The 22,880-nt window shown below is 45.3% G+C and overlaps 1 long non-coding RNA gene across 1 annotated transcript in view; it reads left to right on the plus strand.

Annotated features, from left to right (window-relative positions):
* The first annotated feature begins 3,904 nt into the window (after window positions 1-3,904).
* Window positions 3,905-22,880, plus strand: part of LOC146200388 (uncharacterized) — an 89,815-nt gene continuing 70,839 nt past the window's right edge. Inside the window, exon 1 of the long non-coding RNA XR_014704823.1 lies at window positions 3,905-4,079. This is a non-coding gene — a long non-coding RNA (uncharacterized LOC146200388). The remainder of the gene's footprint in view (window positions 4,080-22,880) is intronic.

Consider the following 22,880-nt stretch of genomic DNA (forward strand, 5'->3'; position numbering starts at 1 on the left):
TAGCATACTCCTTTTTTTTTTTTTTTTATCAAGAAACACAACCTCCGGTATGCTTTCGCACTTCTATATGTGTGCCCATGTTTGAATTGTGTTATTGTTGTTGCTGCGTATTTAAACTGAGTTGTCTTTACCAAGCACTTCTCACCGATAAAATATGGAAGGGAATGAACAGACGTTTTTGCTTTAAAGTGTGCGTATATATGATTCCCAGTAATTAATTCTCATGCTCCATTTCTTGCACCACTCGCGCAGTATCTGCAGAGACTTCTTAATTATAAACGAACCATCCATCATTCTGACGGCGGAAAAAAAACAGTCATCTGCGAACAGCTTCAACATTTGGTTCCATGACAGTAGGGGTGTCATTAATCCACACCAAAAAAAAAAAAGACAGCGGTCCAAGAACGGAACACTGCAGAACAGAAAGCAATTTTAGAGAGCCGAACACATGACCATCAGTTTTGTTTTTTGTTTTTTTTTTTGCACACAAGCTGCGGAGCAAGTAAAGTAGACCCTCCTGGATACTTATGACGTCACTCACTTGGCTATAAAATAAGCATATTGAACCAAGGCCTACATCATTTCGGGAGGGCTGAATACGGACTTGAAGAAGTTGGGCTGATCTACAATAGGCTGATTTTTATCACAAGCTGACTTTTTCGTTATATGTCCTGTATTTTTTTCCTCTCGTTGAAGTGTCGCCAGAACTTTTTCGTTGATGTTCTGAGGAAGCGATAAAGCGTTTCAGCAAAAGCTTTTTTTTTTTTTTTACATTGCTTAAATGCTGGCTTCATCCCGTTGCAGTCGCAAAACTTTAATACGTTTAATTTTTACGTAGTATAGTTACTTTATATTTTCATCACAATTATGACTCTCGTGATCCAAGCGCTTCGGCGCTTAGTGTTTTAACATAAGCTGGGATATATGCATGTCAACGCACTGCTGTATAATGATTTTAAATTTTTGCTGCAACTTTGCGTTTTTCGTTAATCATAGTCATTTTTGAAATCATGAGGAAGCCGATTTAAGGTAGTAAAGCCTGGAGTTATCGACCACAAATCCATAATCAATAACGCGCTCAGGGGTGTAAGAGCCGGGGCGACAACTAGCTGCTATTGGTATTGCAACCACATTCATCCTGTGGTCACAGGCACCAGCTAAACGTTAACAGTGTATTCATCTAGTTTATTTGACGAGAACACCGGGTCCGAAAATGACCGCGATTTAGGGTTTTTTTTTTTTTTTGTTCTCTTGTCTAAGAATTTGCTGCTATTGAAAACTACAATTAAAATCTTTCCTTGTCAAATGCTCCTGAATGTTCTCTTTATAAGTATTCTGCTGAAATCTTTACACAGCTGTCAGATTGCTTTGAGAACGTAATTACCACGAAACACAGCATGGTTGGGTGCCCATGGATTACTAGTGCTGTTCTTTTTGCTATTGCAGGAAGGGGACTGCCGTGGGCGTTCACAAAAAATATTCATTTGAGGGAAATTAACAGGTCAGCCCGCAAAAGAGCAAATGCATTGCAGGGATCAGAAAGGCGTAAATACTTCCAGACACGTTCTTTAGCGTTCTAAAGGAATACAGCGAAGGCGTGGGATTTTGGTAATAGGTTTAGGGGCCGTGTGAGCTGGAAGGCATCTGAAACAATATCCCACAACTTTGGTGAGTTACCTCAAGCACTTGCGGGTGAATCAATACTTTAGCGGCGGCTTGTGACGCTAATCTTTCGCTATTGCCCAGTCAACTCGATAATAGTTTGACACATCCGCTTGACTTGGCGTATTTAGCAGATTGCATGGTCGGCCATCAGCTCTATATTCTTTCCGGTTTTAGCAAATGAAGGTCTGTTGACAGTGGTAGTATTCAGTTGATATATTAAACAGGTATGTTGAGCGATTAAAGCACGATTTTGCTCGCTATTACAAACGGCATTATTTCCACTAAGAGTGACAGAAGGCTTGAAGAAAGCTCTAGTTATCCCCTTGCATAAATGTGGAGCAAAAAAATTATGTTGAAAAACGTCGCGGCATCTAGATTCTACCGTCGCTTCCGCTTGTTTTACGAAAACTCGTTGCCTTAGTGATTACTGGTTTTATTGGGGCTCATTATGTGTTCTCCTGTAACAAGGAAGATTTTTATCAAGGATCTTGGCAAACAGAAAGCACTTGTTTAACTCTCTGGTCTTTTATATAGCCCCACTGAAGGAGATGAATTTGCCTGTGCATTATCTTTGATTGTTTTGAAAGCATTTTATTTCAATAATTCTGATGTGCTGTTTGTTAAACTTCATAAGAATGGCTCCGGAGGACCGTTCCTTTCTCTCTTTCCTTTCTTGTTGACTACCTTGCTAACCGCTCACTAATAGTTGCACTAAGCAAACACAAAACTGATTTAAAATGACTAAAATATGGTATTCTGCAAGTATCTATAATAGCGCCTATATTCTATCAAGTGTCTGCAAGCGACTCAGCAATGCCTGTAAACATTGTCGCGTATTGTCGTGTAAGACACATTTCTAAGTGACAGCCCCGCCGGGGTGGTGCAGTGGTAAGACGGCCGTCTACTGTGCCGGAGTACCCGGGTTCGAACCCGACCTCGGCGGCTGCGTTTCGATGAAGGCGAAACGAAGTGGCGTCCGTGTGCTGTGCGATGTCAGCGCACGTTAAAGATCACCAGGTGGTCTAAATTACTCCGCAGCCCTCTACTACGGCTCCTCTTTCTCTCTTTCCACTTTCATTCCCACCTTCCTCCCTTCCCTTACGGCGTGGTTGAGGTGTCCACAGAAAACAAGTGAGAGTTACCGCGCCTTTCCCTTCCTATAAATCAATCAACTAATTGCTAACACAAGGGCAACCGGACTACGTTAGCATATAAGTTCAGCACGACGGCAAACAAGTCACGGAGGGGCTCAGCAACACCATAATCACAGTGAACAGTATAATGAGGCAAGTAGTATGTTTTTACGATTATTTAAAGCCAATTTCTCGCGCGTTACCCATTTTTTTCGCTGAATTATTGTGAACAACGTAATTGCTTTCCAATTATGCCTGTTTCAAAGGTCAAATACCTAGCTGTATTTTTTGACAAAGTCATGTGCTGGAATAGCCACTTGCGATTTGCGTGTTTCGAGCTCCAGAATATGGCTTGATTGCTGGATTTTATTAGAACCATTTGTCCTGTCTATCTTGGTAAGGCATCTAAACGCTCTATCCTGCACTAGTTGCGTTACGGCATATATTGCTTTATTTTCTGTTCAGCCATTTGGGAAAAACGTCCAACTATATACTAAAATCCGGAATTATACCTGCAATGTATGGTATACCACGACTTCAGGATTCTGCTATTTTCAATTTTTTACTGATGTCTGACTTTAATGATCTGTTCATTGACACTGTTTTCTCTATATGTGCATGAATAGCTTTGCCCACCTTATGCTCCTGTTCGCGATATTGGTAATCGGGATTTCAAGAGCCAACCACCGCCAAACCATCCTCCCGCCTACTTTATAGTGTGCTCATTGGGGTGGAACCCCTAACTCTTCCCACTCCTGCTTCTACGACAAGACCTTCAGCTTCCCTCTCAATTAATAAGCTATCATTCAATCCATCTCCTCCTGCACCCCCTATAAAAGTCACGCCTGCCCCTGCAGGTACGCCTGCTGCATCTCTACGAATGTCGCGACAGGCTAACACCCCCGATACTTGTCAAATACTGGGCCCTAACTTTGACATCAATAGCTGCTGGCCTTTTCTGGCCTGCCCATCACCGTAGCCCCAACGGCAGCGCCATCACTCTCCCTGCTCCCTCTGCAGTGAGGTCTCCTTATCTTGTGTGATGACGTGGTCTTATAAAAGTAGTTCCTCGTCTTGTGTGATAACCCTCGTCCGCTGCAGCTGAGGTGGGTAAATGTTCGCACCGTCGTCGTGTCCTCGACGGCGTCCACAATTCCGAGCAAGTGTGCCGGGATGCACCGGCAATTACGTTACTGGGAAAAACTATGTATTTTCGATCCCTAAGCACATTAGATACGAGTCATCCTTCCAAGTGACTTCACACCAACTGCGTACACCAAGGTAAAACTCTTTTTTCACCATTTATGCGGCTATTCTTCCTCTACACGCACTGTTAGTTGTAGAATCTCATTAGGATATGTGCAGTTCATAAACTATAGGAACTGTAGTAAATTTAGCTCATTGCTGACATCGCCATCAGAAAAGAGCTGACCGCTATTGTTATTTATGCAAAACCAATGTGGTAGTTCTGAAACCCAGATTTTTTATGCATGCAGGTGTGTGGTGATCATTTCGACTGAGAGTGTGTCGAGAAAATGGCAAAGCACGCTGATTCAAGAAGTAAGAAGGTGATTGCCGTGCCATTTCTGGTGCCATTTTTAGCCATGGGTACACACTACGTTTCCGAGCTGCCCTTCGTATTTTCGAATGGGCAGAAGACTTCGAGAGAGGCGTCTGATGCCGAAAAGAGCAGAGAGGAAGCTTCTCATCTCTCTCGTGCACTTAAAATCTCTCTTGCTTCATTCGAAGCTGAGAAGAAAATGTTTTATTTTTCAACACTTGAAGAGACAAAAACCCGCCTTCTAGCATAATCAGAGCCAGAACACTGGATTCTCATCTATCAGAGAAGGTGTATAATGTTTCAGAACACAGTAGACAGAAATGAATCATGCATGAAAGCTTTGTGCCACAGTGTTTGATGATCGCCGCGTTTGTACATGTTTTAAAGGAGCTTCTAAAGCGAGGCTTGGGAGCAGTGCTGTATCCGAAAAGGTTTGCGATGTACGTTCACTGCTGTTCATTTTGGAAAATGATTACACGCTATCCATTGAAAGCCAAACCACTGAAACTAAAGCTTTCAGTACTCATTCCCTACTGCAAGCGCGCTTCTTGAGATACAGATTAGTATCGAACATAAAAAAGGGCTACAATTTTCATGAGATTACTTACTGCTGCTCCAGTACAAGTCGCATTCATTACTATGCGCCTCTGATGTCTGCGTGCATCCTATATGCAGTATTAACGCGATAGCGTTAGAGGCCCCGTTCGCCGGCGTTGGTGTTGTGAGCGAAAAACACGAGCATGGAAGTGGGAAAAGGTAGCTGGCAGCTGAGATGACAGCGTACTTACAGCAAGTTAGGGTGGCTGACATTAAGTCTGGCAGGTGCTACCAACTCGGGCTTCTCCTTTCATATGGAAGTGATATCAGTATCAGCCTGCGCAGGCTGATAATAATTATAAAGCCGGGCTTTATAATTAGGGGTAGCCTACACTACAGCGTCGCACCCTTAAAGGCGGAGCTCAAGTGTCTCCCTAATTTTACCTAATCTAACCTCTCAGCCAGATTATAAAGACGGTAACAATTCAGGTGCTTCTGTCAATTGTATTAATGCTGCAACGTCTGGTCACGCATTCATAATTCAGGGCCATTTTTCTTTCAAAGACGTGGCACAAATTGTTTCCCTACGAAAATTTGGGGGGCTTAAGCTCCGCCTTTAAGGGTATAAAACAATAGTGTAGGTTACCATCCGGCATATAAATCCCCACATTAACCAAGCCGTATGAACGCACCTGCTTGGACTAGAGGGAATGTGTAGGACTCAGAATGCAAGGTTCCTGGCAGGCTGATTCTGATATCACCCTCCGAAATTAAAGGATCGGCAGGAGCTGGCAGCTCCTGCCAAATATAGAGTCAGATAACCCTACGTTCAATCCAGTGCCCGTTCATGTCAGCTGCCAGATACCACTTGCCAGCGTCATACCACTTATTTTAGTGCGTAGCACTACTCGCTGTAATCATCGATTTCACCGATGTCTGTCCGAAGCCACTCACTCTCTCTGTCTCTATTCGTGAGCTTGAAGTGAAAAAGAAGCACTGAGGAGGCAGAGCGGCCGCGCAGCTGCAGCAGAAGCCACTCTCTCTCTCTCTCTCTCTCTCTGTGTCCGTCTCTTCGTGAACAGGAAGATGAGAAAGAGAAGGGGGCGACGCCCGCATAACTTGACTTAACAGTGAGGGGGCAGAGCTGCCGCAAAGATGCACCCAGTGAGAGAGTGGGGCGTGTGACAGTTTCGAGCGTCGCGGCCGCCACCCAGCAGCGGTATACAAGCTTATGTTACTCCAGACTGAGCAGGCGGGTGTCGCTCGCGCGTCCTCAACCTCGGCATCTCTGCCCTCGCATCAGACACTCCTCAGCCTTCACGGACAGAAGACGTGTACGCGCGGCGCTCCCTCAATCTCGACTCCCATCCGCTAGCCGCATCGTGAAGCAGCTTGTGCTTACCATGCATCAAGAGCATTTCCCTGCTCTCGGATTGCCTTGCTTCATCCTGGGCCCATATTCCAAGTTTGCATCGTTATTGAAAGTGTCGCTATCTCCCCCACCTCGAGTCATCTGATTGGTCGAAACGCCGGAACCGGGTGTTGCCACTATGGAACGGGAAGAGGTGGCAACATCATGTTCGAACACTTTCGATAACGCAAACTCGGAATGCGAGCCCAGGAGACCTTCTTTCACTGCTCGGAATGTGTTGATGCCGAAACTCTGAAGCATCTGTTTTGTTTATGACCTACATTCTTCTCAAATCTCTATTTCTCTCCCCCGATGATCCCACCCCAGACCTTTCGTGCACAGAGCAGTGCATTCCAAAGATGGATGCAATACATTGTGCCTAGTGTTCATTTTTGATAAGTGAACACTAAAGATGGTGTAAGGAAAGCTGAGGACGCGACTGCACCGCGCGTTTGCTTCGCGTCGCAATGGATGAAGCCGGGCCGTTAGGCACTGCGGCGCAGGTACGCCGTGTTCGACCTGCTGAAGTACAATGGTCACGAAGACCGCGGGAACGTGAATCTACTGATTCTGATATTGCAGCTAAACCGCGCAAGCAGGAATAAGCAGTGCTACGCACCTACTTCGCCTTTGATTAATTATGCAAATCGGCTGTAATGTTTCTCCGAACACTCACACCGGAGTGTCTGGTGAACTGGGCATTTAACATCGCGTTAAGGCGCTCACTGTTGACCGGCTTCATGACATAATAACAGTCATCCAAAGATGAAAAGAATATAGGCTCCGAAGTTTTGTCAATTGTCTTCCATAACAATTCACTCAAGAGAGAAAGCATGATGTTTTCATAACGACACTAATTAGGAATGGTTTACACACTCTTCGCAGACTCTTCACGGCCACTTTATGTTGTCGATGCTGTGCACCTTATGAAAGCCATGCAGAATAATTGGATCAATACGAAATACAAATGGTTTAACATAGCTGATCACTTAATATTGTGCAGTTCCAGGACGTTGAAGGACTGTGTTTGCTGTGTCTCAAATAATAAACGTTACTTTAATGTATTAATCAGGCGGCCATGTTTCCAGACCACACATTGCATGTGCTTCAAAAGACGGTCTTCTTAAAGTAGTGTTTTATTGCCGATGGCATTGGATACGAATCGTACTTTGTAACATAGTTTGGTGAACATCTCGTGGTCAATGATGCAGGCCAACCGGAGGTGGATGTGTTTGACCTAATAATTGGCATTGCCACCAACCTCTCCCGCTACTGGCCAGCAATGGCTTGTAAACTGTGCGGTGGCGAGGGCCATAACATATGGGATACCGGACAAGGGTAGCTATCAGGCAAAATTGATCACTGATCAATAAAGATGTTTTAACTACAAATAAACCACAATGAAGAAAGAAAGGGAAATACACATGCTTACTTACTTTGTCATCGTTTTGGTTGCCCTACTTTCCTGTTTTGTAATGCAACAACTAGGCTGAATTGCTACCTTTTGAAATAACTTCGAACTGACCACGAATCGAAACCGACCAAATTTGAGTACATACTATGGCTCCAGCGTTCTGCACACCCAAATAAAATCTACCTACCATGAGGCTCATTTAATAATAAATCTCGGTTGTTTACTGGCGAACTCGATTTGAATGAACTCCCACATTACAGGCAGGCCTGCGTTTCGTGAAAATAGCAAAAAAATGTTGTTTACCAAAATCCAAGTGTAGGTGCCAGCATGAAAAGATTCGCAAAATAATTTTATTATGACAGCACTCTCCATTCGCAGTTTAGCTCACACTTTCTATACTCTTTCCCGTTATGCAGTCTAGAATATCAGACCAGGGTCTCCTTACTGCACATCCAGACAAAACTATTGTCAATCTCTCTGCGTCTCTCTCTTTGCATAACCGGGCTGAAGCATGACACAGCTTAACATTCACCGGATTTCAGTGCTTCCCAGAGAGATGAACCACCAAGTTGTCCAACGCACTGTTTTTAGAATTCTCGGGACACCTCAAAAGCACGAAAGTCGCGGTGCGTCCTCCTGAACGAAATTTCGGCAGCTGACCACTAAGACATTCGTCTGAACTCAGCGACACAATTTTCAACCTCGTCGCGTATTCATCGAGAGAATATCGTGAGGTCTGGTGCTTATATGATTACAGTGTTAGAAGGCATTAGCTAAATATTGCCTATGTAGTTCCCCCAAGCGAAATTACAACCAGCCTCAAGGAGTGAATCGCCCCAACAAAGCTAAATTCAATCAATTTAATGCACTGTGCCATCAAAAAACCTTCAAATGACGCATGTCGCTAGCTGAGTGAAATTAGGCAATAGCCATGAGTTTATATCTAGAATTACGTATATGCATCCGTGCGAAGCAAGCAGTAAGCGCACTCACGAAGCAGTGGCCGTTATCCTCCATCACAACCTCAAACACGAATGTCTCGCCAAATCCAGTAAGTCCTATATTGCTAAAAAGATTGACCGGCGAAGTATCCTGTCGTATTTCTTGTGTCAGGTACTCAATGAGCAAGAAGTGGTAGTCTGAAAGAGATAGCAAAATTCTGTGAACAGTATATCGGTAATGCACTGTTTTCATGGTTATGAAGAGCAATACAACAGGCCGGTTTAAAAATAAAGCACGTGGATTACTGAAGTCTTATTCAGCGCGAATAAACTTCAAGTTTGCAATGTGCAGATTGTGCAGACCAATGGTATTTTATGGGAAGACTTAATGTACGACGAAAACATCACAGGTAGGTAATGAACCGACACGTGCAGGGAAAGGACGGACTTGTCCTAACAGGAATATGACGGAAGCCAGCGGCACCAAAATCATGCAAATCGTAGAGGAAGTTTTTGTTTTTTTTAATGCGAAAGCATTGCTAGCTTTGTTAGACTGATTTCCATCAGAATAGTAAGAGGAGGAAAAAATAAGTCGTCTAATCCGTGCTACGCCTAGATTATTCCACTACAGGAATGCATGTGCGCTGGCCCATGTTCTGTTGGCATAAACAAAGTGAAGATTGTGAGGAAACTTAGTTTTAATCACTTGTGTGCTACTGTACTATAGCGCAGGAAGGCGAGTAGCGACATGTGATAACTGAAGCTGCCCATATAGTTTATGCCGATAGCATTGACTTGTGGAGCAAAGATATATCAATACAAAATACATTTCTGGCTGTGCCTTGAAGCGGCTTATTAACAGTTGAATGCGACACCAAGTAGTTCGGGCTTGAAGACTGGCAACCACTGTGATTTCCTTAGCATCGGCATCAAAGTCGCTGCAGATGATTAGGGAAGCGTCCGGCCTTCTTTGGTGGTTAGCATTCTCTTCTGTCGATTCCGGAGGCGGTAGCGTACTAGTCGAAAGCTTTCTCAGCGATCTGCAGCAGCACTTGTGGAAGCACCGATGACGATGACTTTATGTGCGCTCCACCATCTTAGCGACATAGGTGGCAGGCTTCTAGTGCGCGCTCTCCCTCGAGACCGGCCGTGCCTATGCAAAAAGCAGAATGATAGTTCTTACATAAATGTATGTCTACTCTTTGGACAAGTTGCGTTGCGCTGTGGCAATAATGCGATTCAAATAAAACTGTGGTGCGCATTAACTACGCAAGGTGGCGCTACTAGCTTATTTTTAACGGGAAGCTCAGAGTAAAATATTATATGAGGAACGCCTGAGGAAATTGACAGTAACAGATGGGCAGCTAAGGTATTTAAATACCTGTACCTAAAAAGCGTTGACTCACAATGGAAGAAAAGAACTAGGAAACTAACTAGTAAGTATGGTAGTAACAAGGACGGAGAAATAAAGAGCATTAAACAACAGGTGAAAAACACAGAAGGTAAAAATTGGATAAATTCGATGAAAAAAAAAAAAAACAGAGTGTGGAATTATACCGAAAGTGGAAAATGCAGATCAGGAAGGAAGATTTCTTTGATAACTCAAGAGGCAGTGCCCTGCTTTTTGAAGCTAGATCAGGGTGCCTTAGAACACGCAGCTACAAAAAGAAATTTAACAATAGAGATGACGCATGTGCTGTATGTTAAAACTCCAGTAAAACAATTGACCATATACTCGAATGCAATGGTATCCATCCGGAAGTTGATGCAGGTGCAATCACTGTTCCTGAAGCTCTGGGGTTTAGAGATAACAGTGGCCGGGTGAACAAACCGGCGGTGGAAACTAGCAAGAAACGGCTGGAAGATTGGTGGCTTAAAAGCAGAGAAGTGACATAATGTTAGTAATGTAGGAGCAAAATTTAATAAATAGAATGATGGTTCAGTTAACCATTCTAAATCAATAATTAAGATATATGGAGAAAAATGAGCATGATAGCTACTTCTACCACCCCGTTTCAAAGGGGACGCTCCTATATTCCATTCCATTTCATTCCATTCCCATTCCATAGCACCGGGCTACAATTTTTTCAAGGCTAACAATCGTGTGCCTTCGCAATGTATTATTAGAGGTTGTAAATAAAAACCTATTCACAGCTACTAGTCATTCACGTGAAATTATTTTTTGTAACTTACTACTACAACACACGAGAGTTACTAAAAATCATCTGATAGTGACTGGTCGATATTTCAAGCTCGATCTGCGCTGTTGGACGACAGCGTGATGAACAACGGGAGCTCAAAATGCAGCCATCAAATGCACTACTGCAATTAAAAGGCTGTCTGTCAATTCTACGAGCTTCAAGACCAGCACCTTGCTAAACGGACCACCGGAACCTTCCTGCTGCGTCTTCGGAGGTCCCGCCTGCGATCCGGCGCCGCGTCCCTGCCATGGCTGCCTGGGTACTTGAGCGCGTCATGAAGTGCCCCTCAAAGGCCCCGCGCCTTTCCAAGACGCAGTGCTTCAGGTTCATCGTGTCGAAGCCAGTTCCGGCGGACACCCTCATCGATACCATCGACTTAGTTGTGGAGTTGTGGTTTGCAGTACCTGCAGCACGTTGATGGTATTCAGTTCCTGGCCGCCATGTCCAACATGGCGCAGGCGGTCAAAATGATGGCCAAGGGCGTCCTGCTTCTCGCCAGAAAGGAGGTGCCGCTGGAACAGATGGGAGCTCCTGTGGTCTATGTGGCGGTTTATCGTCTTCCCACGCGTGCCAGCGACGAGGCCCTTGCTGTGGCGCTTTCCCCGTACCGGCAGGTCCAATCCGTCTTGGAGGTACCATTGTAATCCAGGAGCCAATTCCGCCACTGGACGCGGCAAGTGAAGTTGGAGACGACGCGTTCATCTCCCGATTTCCTGATGGTGACCTCGACTCGAGTAATGCTGGAGTACCGGGGAATGAAATGCCTATGTTCTAGGTACGCTGCTGAAAGCCACTTCGAAACTGCATGTGTGACGGTGGGCTGCGGACGTTGCAGCGCTTGCGGCTGTGACGCCGCGAGCGGCCGCCCTGTGTGAAAGCGCTATGGAAGAGAGCACCCGACGACGGACTACGTTCTGCTGCGTTTGTATGCGGCGGCTTCCAAAGCTGCCAAGACTTCTTCAGAGCCTGACGTGCAACCTTATTTGGCAGCCTCCGGAGCTGTCTGACAGTTCCCGGGAGCCCAGCAAAGTGACGAAAATGGACGTCGGCGAGGCCTCGATGACCAATTTGGGGGCCCCATTGACGTGCCTTGCTCGGAGCTCACCTCCGAAGACTAGCCTGTGACGGAGGTGCCGCCTCTCAGACTTACTCTTAGTCTTCCTCAAACGTGCTTGTTACCCGATCACTCGCGTCGCAACCCGCTTCAGGTCAGCACCCGTACGGTAAAAAGTAGCAAATGGTGCCCGCCCCACACGGGAAAGGAAAGCTACACCTGACTGGCGTCGTGGCTGCGAGACTCCCTGGCGCCGCAAACCCGCAACGTCTGAATTCAGGCCGTGCTACGAAAGCGTAGTTGGTGGACTACGCCAAAATCATCAGTGATTCGCTGATGAAATTATCTTGCTAAGTAACTCAGGGGATGAACTGCAAAGAATGATTATGGCGTAGGCAGAAAAATTAGAAAGGTATGCTTCAAAATCAATATGCAGAATACTAAGGTAATGTTCAGCAGCCTCGGGAAGGAATAGCAGTTGCTGTTAGGTAGCGAAGCACTGAAAATAGTAGGCGACTATGTCTACTTAGGACAGGTAGTAACCGTCGATTCGGACCATGAACAGGGAATAACAAGGAGACAAAGATTGTGATGGACCGAATTTGGCGAGTACTCGCAGATTATGACTAGCAGCTAAAGAGGAAAGTATACAACACTTGCATCTTACCTGTACTCACCAATAGGGCTGAAACATAGAGGCTAACGAAAAGGGTTCTACATAAGTTGAAGACAACTCAAAGGGCTATGAAACGAAAAATGGTAGGAGTAACGTTAAGAGATAGGAAGCGTGCAGAGTGGGTCAGACTAGAAAATTAAAGAGCACAGCAGAATCTGCATTGGAGTAATGCGAAAGCACGTATGCTGCTGTTGGTTGCTTCTGGTTGCTTCTAGCTCCTAAATCACTTCTTGTTCACCCATTTTAGTCTTTGGTATTTTCAAATTGTGCGCCAATCCCTTCATATGGCCTTTTTCGACCTTACTTCTCGGTGCGTAACGTTACATCCTTGACGTCACATTCATTCGCTTCTTGTTTACCCATTTTGGTCTTCGGTACTTTCAAATTGCGCACCAATCCCTTCCTATGCCCTCTTTCGACTCTACTTCCGGTTGCGTGATGTCAGATCCTTGAAGTCACCTTATTTGGTTGATTTAATTAACTATTTATTATTTGATACATTCAAATGTGGCGCCAATCCTTTGGCTATTTAGACTATTTTCGTCTTTACTTTTATATTTTTTTGCTTCTAAATAATTACCTAAGTAGCTTTTTGGCTTAATTCTTTTTTCGGACACAACCTTACATCACCCTCTATCGATTGACACTATTCATTAACCTCTATCGCTTCTCAATTACTCAGAACTGCTGCGGACAGCTTTTATATTTTTTCCGGTAATTACCTTACTAACTTATTGGCCAAAGTATTTTTCGCAAACAACATTACCGCACCCTCTATCGATTGACAGCACTCAGCACCACTTCATCTTACGTATTTTGAGATCTTAATAAGATTTTACCTGGAAGCACTTCTAAACATCCAACCACACATTTTAAAGGATAAATTTCCAAACGCCCCGCAAGAAAAAAGAACAAAAACCTCAATTTAGTTTTTAAATACTATTTCGATAAGCGGACACAAGAGCCGCAATCATTACTGCCTAAGATAGCAATATTAATTTCAGCTTTCTTTGATTTAATTCACTGATTGATTCAAACATGTTAAGTCTCAGATTCATGCACTGTCACTTCGGCAAAAGAAATTAGGGAATAGGGGAATCATCGGCTACAGTTAGTCTCCACACGGAGTACCCCGCGACGAGTCAGTTCTGCGCGGATTTACTTGTACACACGTTTTCAGCGCTAAAAAACTTCAATGGGCCATGAAAACACCCGTACACCAACCGAATAGATTATATAAACCGATCTAAATGGAATCCCATTCCAAGTCTGAATACTTCTAAGCAAGCAGTGAATAGTACTGGGGAAATCGTGTCTCCTTGCCTAACACCTTTCTTTATAGGAATTTTGTTACTTCCTTTATGCAGAACTATGGCTGCTGTGCACCCTCTATATATATCGTCCGGCACTTTCACGTACGGCTCGTCTACACCGTGATTTCGCAATGCCTACATCACCGCCGAGATTTCTACCGAATCAAATGCTTTTTCGTAATCAATGAATGCTCTATATAAGGGGTGGTTATATTCCGAGTATTTTTCTATCACCTGGTTGATGGTATGGATATGATCGATAGTAGAGTATCCTTTCCGAAAACCTGCTTGATCTTTTGCTTGGTTGCAATCTAAAGTTGTCCTGATTCTATAAGCGATTACTTTCGTAAATACCTTATATGTAACAGACAGTAAGCTGATTGGTCTAATTTTTCAAGTCTTTAGCGTCCCCTTTCTTAAAATAATGTGTGCGTTCTTCTATGGTTCCGGTACCGACGATGACACCAGGCACTGCGTATACAGGGTGGCCAGTTTTTCTAGCACAATATACCCCCCCCCCCCCCCTCCGTCCTTCAACATATCTATATTTACCTCATCCTCTCCAGCTGCTTTCCCCCTTTTCATAGTTTGTAATGCTTCCTTAACTTCGTCCTTCGTCACTGGTGGAACGTCTGACTGCATTTCCCTATCGCCAATCTCATTATTGTCGTGACTTCTCTGGCTGCTCTAGAGATCAGTATAGAACACATCGGCTACTTCGACTATCTTGTCCATATTGTTAATGACATTTCCCACCTTGTCCCTTAGCGCATATAACTGATTTTTGCCTATGCCCAATTTCTTCTTCATCGTTTTAAGGCTTCCCCCGTTTTTTACATCATACTTAATTTTCTCCATGTTATACTTCCCTATATCGGCCACTTTTCGCTTATATTGATTAGCTTTGCTATCTCTCCCAATTCTATCTGGTCCGAGACATAACTCAAGTTACTGACATTCTAGTGGAAATCAAGAAGAAGAAATGGGCGTAGGCAGGACATGTAGCACGATGAAAGGATAACTAATGGCCGCTTAGGGCAAGAAACTGGGTTCTAAGGGAAGGAAAGCGTAGCAGGGGGCGGCAGAAATTTAGGTGGGCGGATGAGGTTAAGAGGTTCGCAGGGGTCAAGCGGAAGCAGCTATTACAGAACCGGGTTAATTGAAGGAATATGGGAGAGCCCTTTGCCCTGCAGTGGGTACAGTCAAGCTGAGGAAGATGATGATGATGATGATGATGCTGAGATAGAATCCTTCGGTGCTAGCTAGCGAAGGCAGAATGCTTCGGTTCATACACACGGGGGCAACTTCGTCGTGCACTCAACACGAATCAACCCAGGCTGGATTAGACGACTTCTGGAGCCGGTCCTTATCGTGGTTCGACACATTCGGCTAGTTCTTTTGAATACTTTCACTCTAACGGTATGGAGTACTTTTCGAGGTAAACGTGTACACCAGATCAACTTCCGCCACCAACCATAAGTGATCCTCATTTTTGGAGATAAAAATCAACGGTGGACCAGCTTCCATTGTCAACTGAAGTAATACTTAGTTTTGTAAGAAAATTTACCATGGATCTGATCCCACTGGCAACCATAGGTACTCGTAACTTTGGCGGTCAAAGTCCAGTCGAGATTAAAAAGCATATTTCACTTCGATTAGGGAAAATTCTTGAGGAAACCCTAATCTCATTTGGGCTGATTCGTATTCAATGCCTAGTTACCGCTGTAAAAGGCCATGTGTACTAAGCCTGGTTGTGACAGTGGAAAGGGTGCCACGTGCACTGTGTTGGTTGTCGGTACGAATAGCAGTAGTCTCAAAAGGCCATGCAATATCTGGCTGTACTTCCGATAAGTTAAGTTCCCGCGCACAAAATATCCAATGCATTTTCAAAAAGACCACTCACCGTCGCTGGTGCGGCATTGCGTGTACACTTGCCGAATTAAATTGAGCGCCCTTCCACCATACGCCGTCGAATCAACGCCTGCGTCAGGTTGAGAGAGAAAAATTCTGCTATTGTAGGAAGGCGGCGTACTGAGAGCCTAAAGCATCCAGAACCTCATTTCGCACACAATATCTATGGCAGTTCACGTCGGATGGTATGGCGCGGCTGTCTTACGTAAACGAAAAGGCACTCAGAGATGTTCAAAAGGTATTTTCTCTTAAGAGGGAGGCCGGAAAATATTATCGGGGAATGTTCTTCTGGAGTATTTATCAAACGCGTGGATGCTGCCCCGTAGCCTCTGAACTAATTAGTTTCGGCTACAGAACGCGGCGGTATGCGTGCATATTCCTGCTGCGGTAGCCGCGTTCCGGCGGAAGCAAAGTTAGAAGGATGTCCAAGTGCAATGGTTAAGTGCTTCGCTTTAAAGACCCTCATGCGAGGGAATAATTCGAAGGGTTAGTGAGCTCCACTAAGCCCTCCTGCCTCCCCCCCCCCCCCCCCCCCGCTTTTCCCCGTTTCCAATTTTCCGTCGTCCATACCACATTCCCTCAGGGTGGGCTTCGGGGGCCCACCGAGAAGTGCCATTTATGTCGCCTTTCAGTTACAAGTACGTAGATTTCGAGGTTATTGAATAGAAAACTATAGTGGTATGGACTGTCTTGGCAGCATGGATGGAACCCTTCCACGAACGACATACTATATATGCACACAATTTGTGAGATGGCACGATAACTCAGCACTTAATTTCGATCGGTTATCTGGAGGCCTGTACAGTTTTCATCTATTGAATATTTAGACGCCACAAAACACTGTAGTACGAAAGACACAGATTCTTCCGGCCATATTTATGACAAAAAAAAATTGAGATGCCTAAGCTTTGCGTTTAAGAGTAGAACGCAATTTCGCTATCGGGCCCAGAACACATCACGCATTCAATAGGACCGTCATTATTCACCTATAATCAATGAGCCTTCGTGGCATATGCTCCGTTTACGCGTATTGCAATCTGAAAATGACGGTTTTTATTGCCCCCTCCCCAATAAATTCTTTTCAGCCCGTTTTCCTTTGGTTACGGGTATCTTCGCCGTTAATTTGGCATCAATGCCGACATTTTTAACGTGTTCATGAATTCATTTGCACCATTAGGATTTTTCGGCCATGACCAAGACGCTCGATTTCCTGCGACACGGTAACCTCAACACAGTCGCGTTAGTATGCACGTACATATCACTATTTTTACACGACTTTCGAATGCTCGGTTCAGCATTTCGTTACAGAACCTTGCTGGCAGCCTGCTGCATTTCGCCTAAAATGACGTATATCCACCAAGTCCAGTTTACAGCCACAGAAGTATGTTAGCTCACACCGATCTTTCCTTGGGATAGTCAACGGCCTCAATCAGCATTGTCGGTGCCAGCATAAAAGAACAGCTTTGCGCGAGGAATGCTAGGACCGTTTTCGTAAATCATTTTCGCCTCACTCAGCTAAAAGTGCTCTGCACTAGTCATCTGAACTCTGAAGATGCACTCAGGCTTCTTTCCACTCCCGAAGCGCACATGTAGCCGCGGAGGCAATCGAAGCCAGCACTGCAGGACACGTTTCTTTCTCAGCAGTGGCAGAAGTATTTCGGATGCACGCGAAATCTGGGAAAGCCGCTGCCCCGCCGCGGTGGTACGTACATCTCAGAATATCCGAAATGTTATGAGCTTGCTGTTTTTTTTTTTTTTTTGTCGTTTTAGAGTGCGTTTTCTTCTACTGTAGGGATATCTCGTAAGGGGCCGCATGCCATCGTTCATTGTTTAGCTTCACATGCTGCCAGCGGAGCAGCGGCGGCAGTATTTCACTTCCCATTACGCCTTTTGCATATGCAAACCCTTAAATAAGCATCGTTATTGAAATGCAGCTATCGATGAATAGTTCGGCGGGTGGCGACGTGTTTTAAGTCATGCTTGAGCAAACTTGCTATGTTTTTTTGGAAAGGCGAATTTATCCCCTGCACTTTCGCATTGCAGACTCGTCATAAGTTGCAGATATGAACGCACGACATATAGTCGGAAGACGTGCAGCGATTGTTACTTGTAATGAATGCATACGCTCCTGGGATCATATGACAGAGATTGATGATGCAAAATATACTCTAAATAATATGCAATTCATTCAAATTTCAAAAAAGCTTTGCTGTTTTTAAATCTTGATCCAATTTAGCTAGGACGCCACATGCGTATATCGAACTTTGCCTCTGCAACCTTGCCTAAACCCTGATATAGGAGCACATCCAAGATCTGTATCATGGTACACAGGACCTATTCACAACTCCGATAACTTCTAGTATATATCCCATATGCGATATACAGGACCTAAATGAGCCTTGTAAGGAGAAACAGGACCTATATGCATATCCTGTAAGTCTTCCTACTAGTCCTGCATGCTTTTTGTGGGTCCTTTATGCCCCACATCGGCTCCTGCATACTCCCATATTACTTCATACAGGATCCATTAAAATCGCTGTATAGAGTTTTTCAATAGGGAAAGCTGAGAACATTCCACTGGATACCGGGTTTAGTTTTAAACCTTGAAGTCTAGCCAACATTCTAAGCACACTCAATTGCAGTAAGTATCTATCTTGTTGGTATATTGCTCATGCGACGCCGCTTCATAAAACCTATAGTTAGAGCTCTCCAAGACATATATGCTAGCAAAGAGATCGGCCAATATTTACAACCTAAAAAGGGTTTGGTGACCTCAGCGACCACTAGTGGCTAGTCAAATTCTGGGTCCTGCCCCGCGGACTTTATACACGCCGCAGTCGTGCAGTGGTAAGGGCACTCGACTGCTGTGCCCAAGGATGCAGGATCAAATCTCGGCTCCAGCAGCCGCTTTTCGATTGAGGAGACAACGCACCGGTGTGCTGTTCCATGGCAGTCACATTAAAGAAACCCGGGTGGTCAAAATTTTTGAGCCCTCCACTACGCCGCCTCTCATTGCCTGAGTTGCTTTCGGACGTCCAATACCATAAACTAAACCAAACCGAACCACTTCCTTTACAGCGTGTGCAAACCAAAACGACAAAAACTGTCCTCGCCACCAAAACAGCTACGAGAGGGCGCTAGTACGGATACTGCTTTGACTCCTCCCTAAAATAACACCAGTATTCAATCGGTTGCACAATTTCTTTATGAACTATGTTCTCCGTCTGAGGACCGTGCATCATGCAAATACAACCGGGTAGTACTTTGCGCATGTCTTTCCTGATGCTCCAAATATGTAAAATAAGCATTACAGTCGTCTTCACCACTCTCCGGATCCCAGTAGCTCATCTTTGGTCAATTAATTTCTGGTCTAGCACTGGGTCGTTACACACTGCCTTGGCCAAAACACCCAAGCAGCTGATTTGTGGCTTTGACATAGAGGTCCCTTTTAGTTCACAGCAACGTTTAACCCTACTGCGTTAAACGCTAGTTTTGCCTATTTGCGTCGGCATTCTCGGCGAGGACTAGAAGCGAAGGAAATCGCCATAGTGGTAGTGGTGCGGCCGGCCACTTTGCTCATAGAGATAGCTCACATCAACCGACCTAGTGACATACCCGATTTGGCAGGAGCTGCCTGTCAGATAGAAGGGTGAGACCAGAAACCAGCCTTTTGGGACACGTTATTCCCAGGCGCGTTCGTGCGGCAGATTTCGCGAGGCTTTTGTTTCATTTGGGGCCATTTTTGTACAACTGTGTACAAAACAATGTTTGCAAGATAAGAAAGGAGGAAACGAAGAGATTAGTAAGTAGGCGGGTTCCGCGTTCATGTGTCCAAACGAGCATCTGCAAGGAGAGCCGGCCAATGGGTGTCATTAACCCCGCCCGTTATACCACTGCAGCCGGAGATTAACAGTCTACCGAAATATTTATGTGTTCACTTTTTATGTTCCGTTAAGAATAATCGATTATTTCTTTTTCCTCTGGACTAATTTAAGAGCGGAGCTTTTATGTGCCCGTTCCTGGATGGCACATGTGGTTGTTGGAGTTGTCGTTGGCTTAGCTGGCGTTTTCGGCGTATTATACGGTGTAACCGCGCACCTGTCAGTCGTTGCAAGTACTGGTAGAGCGAAATGCCCATACCACTGCTAGAGTATGGCAAACTGGAGGTGTAAAAATTTCATCATCGTCATCATCATCATCATCATTATCAGCCTGACTATACCCACCGCAGGGCGAAGGCTTCTCCCGTATTTCTCAAATTAACGCGGTTCTGTGCTAGCTGCATCCACTTGACCCCTGCGAACTTCTTAACCTCATCCGCCCACCTAACTTTCTGCCGCCCCCTGCTACGCTTTCCTTCCCATGGAACCCAGTTTGTTACCCTAAGCGACCATCGGTTATCCTCTCTTCGCACTACATGTCCTGCCCATGCCCATTTCTTCATCTTAATTTTCACTAGAATGTCAGTAACTTGAGTTATTTCTCTGACCCACTCTGCACGCTTCTTATCTCTTCCTATCCGCACGCTGGTAGGGGTAACATAGAGATAAAAATTTAGAGGAAGTTCACCTTCGACTTAAGAGTTGATGTGGTAGCGTGTGCACTCATTGCATCCAATGTTGCTACATGATGCTGCTTTGATCACATCCGCTCTTTTTGCATATTATTGAACGACGTGGACGTTTAAGTTCGGCATCTTTGTCTTTGCAGACCGAAACAGCTTGAGCCCTGTGTTTACGATCGTCGGCAGCTTTCGGCGACGCTGACGTTTCACCCCGGTACCTTTCGCTCTAGAGCCCAGATTAACCATGCATGTGCGATCTTGTACACCTTGCTGACGTTCCAGCTCGGAACCATTTCTAATGGTCGTACTTCGGCATCCCGCCTTCGTTTCAAATGCCTGACTGCCTCATACTGAGCGTTCTCTCCGCCTTCTCTTCGTCCGTCTTACGAATCATCCCTGGTCATCGAGCACGGCCTTCACGAAAAGGCACTTCCTCGAATCAAGTCCCCACACTATCAGTCACAACGGGTAAAATACCAGACGAAATTGCAGCAGCAATGTTCCAGTCACGGGTTCCATGACATGGGCTTAAACTCAGCGGCATACACACATAGTTTATCGTCCACATCACCGTGGTTTGATTCACTAATCATAAATCACCCTTCACTAATTAATCAGCGAACCATTTACGCTATCAACCACCCTCAGTTAATCAACACTGCATACTACCTACACACTATATTCTAGGCGCGCATCATTTTGGGCATGTTTTTCGACTCCTCCTCTATGTAGAAACGGTTTCCACTTGAACATGGTGCTGCCATCTGTCTTAGCAAAGTTGTAACAGACCTGGAGTGCCGGTGGCGGCAGCATGAACGCGCCACACAAAATGCTTTCTCTTAATCACGGTGCTCTTAACGGAGGTTTTCTAGCGTGTGAACCACGTGACCTTACAATTTCTTTTATATGTTTTTATTTGTTTTTGAGTGCGCAGCGCCATTTCGTTGTATACCATTGTACTACGAGTTTTAATTTTTTTTTCTTCCAAACTCACGCGGCATCTCATCTAGGCAAGGGGGTAGGGAGAAATACCACTTGGACCATTCTGACCGTGGCCGTGACCGCGGCATGGGCAATTTTCTCCTCACCTGAACACCTCTAGTGTATCTCTTGGGCGAAAAAAAAGGTTTCATGTGTGTGTGTGTGTGTGTGTGTGTGTGTGTGTGTGTGTGTGTGTGTGTGTGTGTGTGTGTGTGTGTGTGTGTGTGTGTGTGTGTGTGTGTGTGTGTGTGTGTGTGTGTGTGTGTGTGTGTGTGTGTGTGTGTGTGTGTGTGTGTTGGTTGGTTTGTGGGGTTTAACGTCCCAAAGCGACTCAGGCTATGAGAGACGCCGTAGTGGAGGACTCCGGAAATTTCGACCACCTGGGGTTCTTTAACGTGCACTGACATCGCACAGCACACGGACGCCTTGCTTTTCGCCTCCACCGAAAAGCGGCCGCCGAGGCCGGGATTCGATCCCGCGTCCTTGGGAACAGTAGTCGAGCGTCGTAACCACTGCGCCACCCCGGCGGGGTTGTGTGTGTGTGTGTGTGTGTGTGTGTGTGTGTGTGTGTGTGTGTGTGTGTGTGTGTGTGTGTGTGTGTGTGTGTGTGTGTGTGTGTGTGTGTGCGCGTGCGTGCGTGTGTGTGCGCGTGCGTGCGTGCGTGCGTGCGTGCGTGCGTGTGTGCGCGTGTGTGTGTGTGTGTGTGTGTGTGTGTGTGTGTGTGTGTGTGTGTGTGTGTGTGTGTGTGTGTGTGTGTGTGTGTGTGTGTGTGTGTGTGTGTGTGTGTGTGTGTGTGTGTGTGTGTGTGTGTGTGTGTGTGTGTGTGTGTGTGTGTGTGTGTGTGTGTGTGTGTGTGTGTGTGTGTGTGTGTGTGTGTGTGTGTGTGTGTGTGTGTGTGTGTGTGTGTGTGTGTGTGTGTGTGTGTGTGTGTGTGTGTGTGTGTGTGTGTGTGTGTGTGTGTGTGTGTGTGTGTGTGTGTGTGTGTGTGTGTGTGTGTGTGTGTGTGTGTGTGTGTGTGTGTGTGTGTGTGTGTGTGTGTGTGTGTGTGTTGCATGAAAACCCAAGTCCCCACGTCGTGGCTCGCGACAACCTATATCGTAGGGCTGCACGTTGCGATACTAGGCGCTTCTTTTTGTTTCCTTTCCGAGCATAATTCAAGCGCGAAGTGAACCATGTTCGCGTACCATGTTGAGAACGGGTATGTAATTGAGTCACAAACATAGGAGTGGTCATATGCATTTGGGATCGGTCGTGCTATTGCTTCTCTCCATCTTCGCTGTTTGGCTCCTTTCTTTCGTCCCTAGTTGGAATACGTTTAAAAAGAACTTTTTTGTTGTTTTTTTACTTCAAAACACGTCACCGTATCTCGTCTAGGTGAAAGAGAAAGGACCTTTTCAATTTTTGTTTTTATTTGCTTTTGAGTTTAAAAAGAATTACTTTTTTAATGTGGATGCTTGGGCGAGTTGGTATTTCATTCTTGATCCGCCGCACCTCTGTGTTTTGCCTGTGTCCCCTTGT

Source organism: Amblyomma maculatum, chromosome 2 (genome assembly GCF_055883805.1).
Source record: "Amblyomma maculatum isolate TAMU_Amacu chromosome 2, ASM5588380v1, whole genome shotgun sequence".
In the NCBI taxonomy this organism is placed as follows: Eukaryota; Metazoa; Arthropoda; class Arachnida; order Ixodida; family Ixodidae; genus Amblyomma; species Amblyomma maculatum.